The sequence below is a fragment of the Suricata suricatta genome, chromosome 4 (assembly GCF_006229205.1).
Source record: "Suricata suricatta isolate VVHF042 chromosome 4, meerkat_22Aug2017_6uvM2_HiC, whole genome shotgun sequence".
NCBI lineage: Eukaryota > Metazoa > Chordata > Mammalia > Carnivora > Herpestidae > Suricata > Suricata suricatta.
Genome location: NC_043703.1, coordinates 127,216,175 through 127,225,743, shown reverse-complemented (window position 1 = coordinate 127,225,743; position 9,569 = coordinate 127,216,175). Strand labels below are relative to the sequence as shown.

Sequence of the window (9,569 nt, the reverse complement as noted above, 5' to 3'; positions counted from 1 at the left end):
CCCCGGAGCGTCGCCGCCGCTCCCGCTCGCTCTCCCCACCCGGCCCCGAGACTCTGGTCCTCACTAGCCGCGTTCGGCTGCCCGCCGCGGCGCCGCCGATTGTTTTTGTTTTCACAGAAACCGACCGATGACCTGGTTCTCCCGGGCGGCACCAAGCGCCGCCGACCCAAAGGGGGGGTAGCCACCCCAGCAAGGGAGAGAGGCGGCGCGGGCCGTACCAAGCGCACACTCGAGGGGGAGCAGCCAGGCGGGCGCTGGCGGAGGAACGCGACAAGCGTCCGCTCGCGCCGCCGCTCTAAAGATGTGGGCAGTACCACGCGGGTAAGCGTGCAAGGGAGAGGGCGAGGGTGGAGCAAGAACCCAATTGGTCCGAGGAGCTAAATAGGGAACTTTGGAGACAGCCCTGGAGCTCGAAGAGCACTACAACTACGCTCTCCGTAAACAAGAGGGTGGATACCGTCCCTAACCACTCCGCCCAAAAACGAGGAAAAAGAACCAATGGGCGCGGAGTATACCGAAGGAACAAACGTCTTCCAATCCCTGGCCGAGGCGTAAACCTTCAGCCAATCCGGGCCGAGGGGCCAAACCAATAGTCTCGCTGTTGGAGGGGGTGACTTTGGAGTGCATATTGGGAAGCAAGTTGTTCCTGGAAAGCCATGAGGGAGAACAAGATAAGAGATTAAAAGGTCTGTTTCTTATAGGAGTTCGCCCAGGTCATAATTTATGTCATCTCCCCATAATCCTGGGAGCACTGTCATTGCGAAGTTTTGGAGGCCGGACTCGCCGCCCCGGACGGAAAACCGAGCCGGGCCGGGCGGGGGTCGCTGACGACAATTCCAGGCGGAGGTGATGCTGGAGGGCGGGGGAGGGGGGCTGCTCGCTAGCCGCGCGGGGCTGGCCCCAGGAAGGCCAGGCGCGACCGTCGGTGAAGCCTGGACCGTGGCGACGCGGGGAGGTCACACTCCCCACCCCCCCGCGGGCCTCAGCCCCAGGGCCCCTGGGCCTGGGACCTCTTCGGACCGGTAGCCTCCCCACCACGCGGCAGGCACCTTCCTGCCCTGGAAACCCACGTGGGAGAGTGGCCCAGCCTGGCTCCAGCTGTCGGGCGCCTTATTCCATTGATACGAATTGAGTTACCTCTTTTGCGTACAGTCTTCCCTGGACTTACCGTGACGCCTCCAACTTTGGCCTATATCCCCTTGTTCTATAAGCTTCGGTGGCGCAAACGTTACCATTCCTCCAAAAACCACGTTAGTAATTGCTTCAGAGCACTCTGCACTTACCCTTTCCTTGGCCCGTACACCTTTCTCATCTTAAAGTTCTCAGTTCACTTGTCCCCTCTCCCTGACCACTAAAAAGCCTCTGCCTTCCCACACTCCTCCATGGCTGTATCATCTTTATCATATTTACTATAATATCAAGTGTATCCCCAGTTTTCTTATTTTCACACCATTTATTAAAAGTTGAAACGATCTGGTTCATTTACCGGTTTACTTTTCTCCTGCACCTCTCCAGTAAATCTCCATAAAGGCAAGCCTCACCTGTCTTTTTCTGTGTCCAAGAACAATGCCTGGCAATGTAGTGGGCAATTTTTTTTTTAATTAAAGCGAAACATTTTTGTGTTTTAATTTACTTTTTTTTGTACAATTTGCATATAGTTGGAATTAGTAATACTTAATTGGATTCTTGGGAAATTAAGTGAGATAATATATAGAAACACTTCTTGTAAGCTCGCGGTTGCCATACAATAAATGGTGGTGGTGGTGTTTGTTATTGTTGTCAGTTACCAGAATAAATCTTGGGATGGCAGCCTAAACTGCAGTCAGGTTGGTATAGTCCCCAATCCTTTCATTCACTTCTTGGTGATTATCAAGGGCAGCCCTAGCTGCTACTGGTATATATCTCCTTTCTCCTCCCCACCTAACCCATTTTCCTGTCTATTTCTTGGCAGATGGCCGTGATTGCAGTTTCATAAAGAAGATAAAAAACATCAAGCTCCAGCATCCTCTGCTACTCTTCTCAAAGTATTTCTCTCCCTACCATCAATTGTGTTAACTGTTGTCAAGTATCTAGAGGAACAGGAGCCTCTTTTCCATTCTAAGTTGCCAACCCTTGGCCTCCTGGCTTCATCTCACCTCCATCCAGATCTTTTTGCCCTAGGTTCCTCCTTTCTGCTTTCAGACTAAGTGGAACTGACCTACCTGGGAAATTGGGGGGTAAGGGTGGGGAGTAATCTTTATCCCTTCCCAAGCTGTTTCCCTCCTTTACTGCCAAAATGACCAGACAAATCCTTCACACTTATTCCTTCCTTTTCTCCAAGGATCTTTTTGATAAGGTCAGTCACCGTTTTCTCAATCTTTTTTTTTTCCCTTGACCACTTTACAATATAAGAAAACTCGAACTTACTTTCACCTCTAAAATTCTCCCTTGACATTCTAGTATGGCTCAGTCATTCTTTCTTCCTTGCTGGCTCTTCTTTCTCACTTAGCCCTCTGGGTGGTAGGCATTTGCCTCAAGTTCTATGCTCAACCTTCTCGTTTCCTTTTCCTGCTGTTCTGGGACAACACATTACAATTACCAGTCTCCAGCCTTGATCTGCTTCCTAGACTCTTAACTTCATATTCCCGCTAACCAGCAAGACATCATCCAGAGGACTCATTACCTTTAGTCAACATGTCAAAAAAATTGATATTTCTCTTCAAAATAGTTGTTTGCCTTTCACTCAGTTTTTGTTGGCATTACCTTGACTACCAGGTACGGCTGCCACTTCTCTATCCTCATATTTAACTCACCTATAGGACTCCAAAAAAACCTTTTCTTTGTCAGATTCCTCAACTCCACTAAAGTGTTTCCATTGCCACCTATCTACATCCTTGCCAAGATCCCCTTGCTAAGTCAACTGCCTTCATTCACCCAGAATCTTTCCCCATGATTTTGTCCTCAGCAGTATCCCTAGGGCTAGAGGTTGTCTCCTCCCCTTTTCAATTCACCCGCCGCATGTAGTCAGACATCGAGTTCTGTTGAATCTAACTTCCTAATGTCCTAATGAGGCTTTATAACTTCCATATGCTCACCATCAGTACCTTGGAGATATTTCCAAGATTATAATTGCTTCTTTTACCCCTACAGTGATGCCAAATAAATCTCCATTGCCCTCAAAAGGTTATTATAATAATTAAATGAGATAATCCATCTAAGGCACTCAATATAATGCCTGACCCATGGTAAGAGCTGTTATTATACACTGATCAGATGTAATCTGCAAATACCAAATTGTGTTGTACACCTGAAACTAATATAATGTTATATATCAATTATACCTCAATTTAAGAAGAAATAACCAATTACTCCCCATTTCCTGCAGCTCCAAGTCCTAACTCTATGCTGTATCTACACTGATCTGCCCTGTGTAGTAACCCATCACAATCCCTCCCCCCCATCCAAGCACTGGACACTGTCACATTTTCAATGTAAAGTAAGTACAGTTTTTTCTTCTCTCGGAATGCCTCTTTGTCCTCAGCTGTTCAAATCTTCCCCTTTCTTCAAGTAACAAGACAAGTCCTACCTTCTTGATATCTTCTACATCTTGGCTTGCACTATGGTAAGTCACCAACTCTATGTAACTTTTTAAATTAAATAAAATTAAAAACTCAGCTCCTCAGTTGTATAGAGAGCATTTCAAGTACTCAGTAACTATATGTGGCTAGGGGCTTCTGTTCTAATCAGTCAGAATGATGCTGTCATCACTGTAAAAAGCTATATTGAACAGCACAGATCTAGACCACGACCACAGTAGAGTCACCAGCCCCTCCTTGAACTGCTATAGGAGTTCTCTGTGTTAAGTCATTTAATTCCTAAGTGCATGGTTCTCCTCTCTTCTTGGTTAACTTTTCCAGTATGTTCCTTGTTTACTCAGTTACATTGTTAGCTCCTAGGTCAGGGCTGACATTTCTTATTTAATCAGCACAGAAAAAATGTTTTGGGTGTTTGTTAAAGGAAAGAGTATAAATAAGAGGAGAAGAGGCTTCAAATTCAACCGAGGTGAGAAACATAATACTTGTAAGGGCAGAGATCTTATGTTCCCTCTTTAATTTGTATTGGCCCTTCCTACCCAGTGCATAATTGCCTATACCTTTGTTTCTCAGAGTAGGATCTCTAGAAGCAAGAGGGGGGGAAATTAGTTTTCAGAACAACTGCAAATTATTTTTTATGGTTGAATTTTCACCACACAACAAAAAAATTCACACACAGGGCACCTGGGTGACAGTACATTGAGCATCTGACTTCAGCTCAGGTCATGATCTCATGGTTCGTGAGTTCAGGCCTCATCTCAGGCTTTGTGCTGACAAGACAGAACCTGCTTTGGAGTCTTTGCCTCCCTCTCTTTCTGCCCCTTCCCCTCTTGTGCACACTCTCTCTCAAAAATAAAGAAACATTAAAAAAAAATTCATACACAAACAAAAACCCCACTCTAGTATCAAATAGGCCCCTACTCACCCCCCTTATTCGGTTCAATCTGAAGAACCGCTCATTTTCAATCATTCTGGACTTTGGTCTTTCCCTTCACTTTAAATTGGATTCTCTGTAACATTTAAGTAAACATTAATGAAAGAAAAAGAAAACAGAATACCCTTTGTCTTCTGACCAAAACACATATTCATTATAAGGAAATTAGAAAAAAACAATTATAAACATAAATAAAGATCTCATGAAACCCAGAAGCCAGAAAAAAATTAGTTTTAACATTTGGGGTGAATTTCCAGAGTTTTTCCTGTATGTACACATATGCCCATATGTGCATTCTCATAAAAGGTAGCTCTTTTTATATATATTTTGTAAACTGCTTTTGTTGTTTCTCTAAGAGATAAAAAGTTTTTAGAACTGCTTCTTTTCTTTAAGTAATCTCTATAGCCAACATGGAGCTCGAACTCATGACCCCAGAATCAAGAGTCACACAGTCTTCTGACTGACCCAGTCAGGTGCCCCAGAACTACTTTTGACATCTTTTGAAATGTTTAATAGCTGTTGCACATAACTAGGGCTTAGCACTCACCTTTATTCAACATATCTCATATTTACATTTTTCACTCTCATTTATACTTAAAAACCTGAAATTACACAAAGGCAAGATCGAGAAAGTCAAGGGGCACCTGGCTGGCTTGGTTAGCTTAGCACAGTCATGGGGTCACACCACACGGTGTTCTTAACCGCAGGGGACCTTCCAGGGATTTTCTCCTCCTCTGCCCTCCCTTGCTCTGGTTTTCTCAAAATAAGTAAATGAACTAAAAAAAAGAAAACAATTAGAGAAAAAGTCAAAATTTCATCTTTCAGATTTGAGACTCTTAAAAAACTGCTTTAAAATGTACTTTACATAAAATGCAAAATACACTTTGCTAGGGTAAGAAAGACTGTTTCTAGTCATAATCATAAAAAAAGACCTTGTGGAAAAGATCTTACTAATTTACTGACTGTTGTAGTTCATGATTAATGTAAAAGTAAGAGTAAACTGACAAAATGTGTAACGAAATACTGAATTACAAAAAATATTCCTTCTCATCACTTTAAAAAAAGTCAGTGTTCATCATTTCCAAGCCAAAAAAAAAAAAAAATCTCCACACATTGCTGGAAATTGTTACTGAGACCACTTTCATAAATAGGTAAAAGTACAAGTCCAAGCAAAAAATACCCCTGTGAATGTTTGCCTCTTCTTTTATGTCTCCTGTTTGGTTTGGGGCACATTGCCACTTAAATGCCTGTTTGCTGGCTGGTTAGATGATACTTGCCTGCCATTATGACCTACTGTTAGGAATTGGATGGGCAGTGTTGACACTGACTTCTCTTCTGTATCCACCACCCCCTTCTTTCAACTCCAGTAATGTTTGTAGCAGACTGCCTCTCTCACCAGCAAAACCTTCTCCAGTGTAGCCTTCATCACTTCTGGAGGCCAGCACGCTTGTGATTTGTTGTCTACCGATTAAGCTACTCCCTTACAGATCTACGTGAGGATGGTGTGCAGGGATTACCCTCATTTATAGGGGTCAACCTTTAGGGAATTGTTTATACCTTTTGTGCCTGTCCCAACCTCCCCAGGTTTTATTGACCCAGATCTTTTTCTTTCTGGAATATGGGGTGTCTTTCTATACTTTATTTCCTGCTCACTCTTTTGTGTGCTTTACCAGGTGTAGCAGGAAGGGTGCTAACACTGTAACTCTGAAGTAATTCAGTCAACCCTTCCCAACCTATGTTTATCTATAAAATGAGAAGCTTGAAATAGATGACCTTTATGTCCTTCCAGTTTTAAAATTACAGAGATGCCGATGTTTATTAAGCAGCATGTGACGTGTGATACAACCAAACAGGAATGAACAGATGCACCCTCTCTACTTTTGAAAGCTTTGAGTCTGAATCATTATTTCCTCATAATGGAAATGTAGTGGGTTTTTTTTTTTTGCTATGTCTATCCCTAATTATAATAATAGCTACCATTTATTGAGTGCTTATCATATGCCAGGCACTTTGCTTTAAATACGTGATTATCCAAAGTAACCTTTTGAAGTAAATATAGTATCCCCATTTTACAGATGAAGAAACCTATACCTCAGTATAGATGAGTGAAGTAATTTCTCCAAGATTACACAAATAAGACATGGTGGGACTGAAATTTAGATTCAAATCTGTCTGACTCCATAACCCACAAGCCAGTCTACCTCAAAAACAGCAAAATTAGGCTTTGTGATTACTTTTTAATCACAGGATTTATACTACAACAAAGTATCATTTGCCCTAGGTATTGTGGTTTGGTATCAGGAGCTCAGAACTAAGAGTCACAAGAATTATAACACTTCTACTTACCAGCTTTTCAACCTTAGGCAAGAACCTTAACCAAACAACCTTTATTATTTTTTTAATAACAATATCTGCACCACTTACCTTGTAACATTGTTGAGAGCAATATTTATATTTATGAAATGATAGGAATATATACATTTAATTAGTAAGTATATAAGTGTGTATATATACATATATGTGCATATATGTATGTATAAAGCATTCTATAAACTATTAAGGCCTATAAAACTTAAGATACGTTATTATGCCTGCATCTGCTTCATCTGTTTAGGTGTCTTCCTGTGCATCTGTTCAGTGCAGAGTCTAGGTTGTAAATTGCTACAATACAAGATTCATGACTTGACAACCCGGAGAGATTCTAGGGAGTAAACTAAGCATATATTTAAAAATGGCCTTTTAAGGAGACTTCCAGTTTGACTAACATGAAGTAATCCCATTCCTCTAGGATTTCCCTAAAAAGCCCTAGACATGGCACAAAATCTAAGCACAGTAATATTTTGGAAGGTAAGATGGTAGGAAGTTGGGCTGCACAGGAATCTGGAGACTTAAGAAATGACACAATGGTAGTTTCCTGGTTTCCGTATTTCCTCTGATACCTCAGACGGGGCACTGTAAAATCCTCCAACCCAGCACTACGAATGTGCACATGCAATAAAAGCTCTACCTGTTCTCCATAGCCAAAGGATAGGAAAAAAAAGTGGCCTACCAATGGAAAGCCTTATGGGCAATTTTGTCCTACTTAAGCCAAACACAAGAAAACTGCATGGTTTTCAGGAAAGCTGAGCAAACAAAGAGTTAATTTTCCATTCAACCTTTCATAATCCATGGACCTGAGAGGCAGCATTCCAATTCCCCTGCCGGATGGTTTTGGCATGGCTGGAGTGGGAAGCTGACCTTCCATCTCCTGCCTGGCAAAAGCAGGTAGTGCTCCATTTTCCCCAGCAGGTGGTATCAGCAGATTGAGAGGGGACCTGAGTTTGTACCCTGACTCAGATGCAACAAGACAGGGGCTTAATGCCCCACTTTCACAGGGAAGTTGTCAGTGGAGTAAGGGTGAGTGGAACTCCTCCCCCACCTATTTGCAACAAGGCAGTCTGAGTCAGTGCTCCAGTTTTGCCAGGGGGGTATTGGCAGGGCTCAGAGAGAAGCTAAACATACACACCCAGCTGCCCATGTGCTCAATCTCAGTGGGGGACTTCCTGCTTTAAAAAATAAATAATTGATTCAGTAGAATCTAGAGTTTCATAATATAATACATATCCAAAATATACAAGATAAAAAAATCACTCATCCATGAACAAAGAAAATCACGTGAATGAATGAGAAACGATAATCAATAGATGCTAATAATGAGATGAATCAAATGTTGGAATTGTCTGATAATTATGTTAAACAGCTATCATAAAAATACGTCCCCAATCATTTACAAATACTCTTGAAACAAATTGAAAATAAATATTACAACAAAGAAATAAAAAATATTTAAAAATTAAATGGGGGGTGCCTGGGTGGCTCAGTCAATTGAGCATCTGATTCTTTTTTGTTTGTTTGTCTTTGAGAGAGAGAGAGAGAGAATAAATTGGGGATGGGGAGAGAGAGAGGGAGATACAGAATCCAAAGCAGGCTCCAGGCTCTGAGCTGTCAGCACAGAGCGAGATGCTGGCTTAAACTCAACCCATGAGATCATGACCTGAGCTGAAGTCAGACACTTAAACCAACTGAACCACCCTGGCACCCTTTGACTCTTGATCTCAGCTCAGATCTTGATTTTAGTTGTGAGTTCAAGCCCCACGTTGGGCTACACGGCATGTAGCCTACTTTAAAAAAAATAATGGAAATTATGGGACTGAAAAATACATGAGTAAAGGGCTCAATAATAGAGTGATAACAGAAGATAGAATCAGTGAACTTGAGGAACAGACCAATGGAATTTACTCAAGCTGAACAACTGGAGAAAGTTTGGAATAAAATTAATGGGATCTCAGAGACCAAGGTATATGTAATTTTTAAAAACAGCATACATATCATCGTCACCAGAGGAGAATGAGAGAAGAACTGAAAAAATATTCAAAGAAATGAGTTGAAAACTTTCCTAACCTGGCAAAATCCATAAACTTACAAGTTCAAGAAGTTAAATTGCAAAAAAGACAAACCCAAAGGAATCCACTCCAAAACATACAACAATTAAACTTCTGAAAACTAAACATGGAGAAAATATTTTGACAGCGGCCAGCGAGAAATAACTTTACTTATAGAGGAACACCAATATGAATCACAGCAGATTTCTTGATGCCAGAAGGAAGTGGCACAATATTTTTCAAGCATTAAAAGGACTGTCAACCCAGAATCCTATATTTGGTAAAATATTCTTCAATAATGAAAGGGAAATCAATTTTATTAATTTTTAAAGTTTATTTTTATTTTTAAAGTTTATTATTTTGAGAGGGAGGGAGAGGGAGAGAGCACAAGCTGAGGAGGAACAGAGACAGAGAGGGACAGATGATTTGAAGCAGGCTCTGCACTGACAGCAGTGAGCCCAATATGGGTCTCAAACCCACAAACTGTGAGATCATGACCTGAGCAGAAGACAGAGGCTTAGCTGACTCAGCCACCCAGGACCCCACAAAAGTATTTTCTACACAGAAAGAAAGTGATAAAAGGAGGAAACTTAGAACATCAGAAAGAAAGAACACAATAAGCAAAAATATTGGCATATACAA

The 9,569-nt window shown here is 41.7% G+C and overlaps 1 long non-coding RNA gene across 1 annotated transcript in view; it reads left to right on the top strand.

The window, feature by feature from the left end:
* The first annotated feature begins 609 nt into the window (after nucleotides 1-609).
* The window catches only part of LOC115290054, a 20,278-nt gene continuing 11,318 nt past the window's right edge, over nucleotides 610-9,569 (top strand). The window contains exons 1-3 of the long non-coding RNA XR_003907935.1: nucleotides 610-686; nucleotides 1,952-2,024; nucleotides 3,521-3,601. This is a non-coding gene — a long non-coding RNA (uncharacterized LOC115290054). The remainder of the gene's footprint in view (nucleotides 687-1,951; nucleotides 2,025-3,520; nucleotides 3,602-9,569) is intronic.